The sequence below is a fragment of the Cibotium barometz genome, chromosome 59 (assembly GCF_041138505.1).
Source record: "Cibotium barometz isolate CiBa-2024 chromosome 59, ASM4113850v1, whole genome shotgun sequence".
Lineage (NCBI taxonomy): Eukaryota > Viridiplantae > Streptophyta > Polypodiopsida > Cyatheales > Cibotiaceae > Cibotium > Cibotium barometz.
The window spans coordinates 36,105,524-36,108,053 of record NC_141104.1 but is presented as its reverse complement, the minus strand read 5'-3'; the positions used below and the strand labels follow the sequence as shown (position 1 = coordinate 36,108,053).

Here is a 2,530-nt window from a genome sequence, read left to right as displayed (position 1 = left end):
CGAATGTCAACTCACGCTTGCCCTTTGATTTAATGGATAAGAAAGTAGTTTGTTAAAAAAATGTCAATTGGCTTCTCCATGGACCATGCTGATAGAATATATATATCTCCGTTGTCTCTTTTTTCGTGCACCTATAGGACATGGATAAGGCAAGGTAGTCACCTTCCAAGGTATTGAAAAGTCCAACCGCGTAAAAATCTAAATCTAGTACAAATCGTGGTACGTATGACTCGGCGAGAACGTTGGGCCGGCAGGTTATGCATCTTTGTACGGAACGTGGGAATGATCTTCTTATATGGAGACTCATTGGAGAGCAAAGTATAAGCAAGCTACTCTTCGTTTTGAAGAGGCAGCACGAGAGGCAATTAAGGTGGACTCTATCTATTGGCACTAAGCTTGACATTCACTTGAATAGAGAGCTGTGCATTTCATCAGTCTTGGGTCTTATAAGCCCTTGTGAAGTTCTCAGCTTTAGCAGGTCCAGGATGAAGAAGACCGCATGGCCATGTAGAATTCAGACTGGTGTGTATTTGCGCCTTTTACAAGTATGCTTCGGCCTGGTCCTCCTATTCCGCTGCATAAGATCAGTCGATGGTGCCTGGGCCAATATTACAGAACATCTCATTTTCTCAAATGCGAGGTCTGATGGAGAGCTTGATTGCCAGGAAGCCTTTCGAGGGCGAAGCCAATCGGGTGGAGCAAAGATTCATGCGGGCCTGGTTCATCCACACGGGCCGTGCTCGCCCATGAAGAAGCTTTCACACTCTGGTGATGTGCCCGGGCTAGCGATGGAGATTCTGAAACGGGACGAACATAGGTTCAGATCCGTTCAGAGCAAGGTACAGCCCAGCAAACTCTATGATACGTCCTTAGCGTCCAGCAGTGGGAGCTTTGCGGAAGGGCCAGTGGTGTCCGGCAACAGCATAGGCAGCGGCAACTACATTCTCAAGGTCGGGCTGGGCACCCCCGCCCGGCCCTTGCTGCTCATGCTCGACACAGGCAGTGACATAGCCTGGACACAGTGCCTCCCGTGTCCCAGCAATGCGTGCTACCCTCAAGTAGATCCCATCTTCGACCCCACCACCTCATCCTCCTACGTACAAGTCCCCTGCTCGTCGGCGACGTGTGGGCACGTGGGCTCGTCAACCGGCTGCTCATTGGCCGGAGTGTGCCAGTACGGCATTCGTTACGCCGACAACTCTACCACAACGGGTGACGTGGCGTCGAGACGTTGACAATTGGCAACGTGACGCTGCACGACTACACGTTTGGATGCGGGCATGAGAATCGGGGTTTGTTCCAGGGTGTGGATGGGCTCCTGGGGCTGGGCTTGGGCCCTCTGGCCCTACCGGCTCAGACCAAGGCCTCTTTGGGTGGGCTCTTTTCATACTGCCTGCCCAGCATCTTGTCACCCACGTCCACCGCCGGCTTCATCGAGTTCGGCATGGAAGCTGCCACGGACTCCAGGACAAACTCCCTCTTTACACCCATTGTCAAAAACCTGGCAGCACCAAGCTTTTACTTCGTGTGGCTGAGGGCCATCAGCCTAGGTGGTTTACCACTTCCGCTCACTTCCATCCCCTCAACCCCGCCCATTCTCACTGCAGAAGGGGGCACCATTGTCGACTCCGGTACCGTCATCACCCGCCTGCCAACTGCAGACTACACAATCCTCCGCGACTCTTTCATAGCTTCCACCGTCAACCTACCAACCATTGCTACCCCTCCTGGTTTCTTCCTTGACACTTGCTTTAACCTTAGTACCGCCTCCACCAACTCTCGCATCTCTCTGGTTACCTTCCACTTCTTCAACGGCCTTGACTTCACCGTGCCCCTCGAGAACATGCTCTACCCCGTCGACAACGCCGGGACTGCTTGCCTCGCTTTTGCGCCATCGCCTTCCCATTTCAACATCATCGGAAACTTCCAAATGCAAGGCTTCCTCTTCACCTTCGACACCGTTGTCTCGGCTATGGGCATTCAAACGGAAACCAAAGCTTGCTAGCCGGTTACAATGCTCCTAGAAAGTGTACACGTCTTCCCTCAAATCGGCTACACGTGCTGTCCGCATTCTTCTTGCACAACATTCCTGCGCATGCACATCTCCTCACACAGAAGATCCCAACGTTAAGTTTGAATAATTTGTTCACCTTTTCTGTTTTGTGTGTGTTTTACGTAATCTACGATCACAATATTACCGCTTGATATTACAGATAAACAAGACACACGTGTGCCAATGAATGTACATCCAGGCACATGTGCGCTCGCATGAATTTGTATATGCACAAACATAGGAATTACAGAAAGACTTTGTTTTTTTCACGAGGTCTTTTTCCATTGCTAGTGGCAAACCATGATTTAGCTCAAATATTGTAGATCAATGTTACTTTTTGAAACCTGAAATGAGATTTTGTAATATATGACCCACTCCTTACATATTTACTCTACAATATTTATTAATTAATCAGGCCCTAATGGGCCTGATTAATTATTTAAGACCTTAGCTAAAGGAGGGCAGCAGGATTTATTA

At 49.7% G+C, this 2,530-nt stretch overlaps 1 pseudogene; it reads left to right on the top strand.

The window, feature by feature from the left end:
- Window positions 1-334: 334 nt before the first annotated feature.
- LOC147605768 (protein ASPARTIC PROTEASE IN GUARD CELL 2-like) lies at window positions 335-2,197 on the top strand (annotated as a pseudogene).
- The last annotated feature ends 333 nt before the right edge of the window (window positions 2,198-2,530 follow it).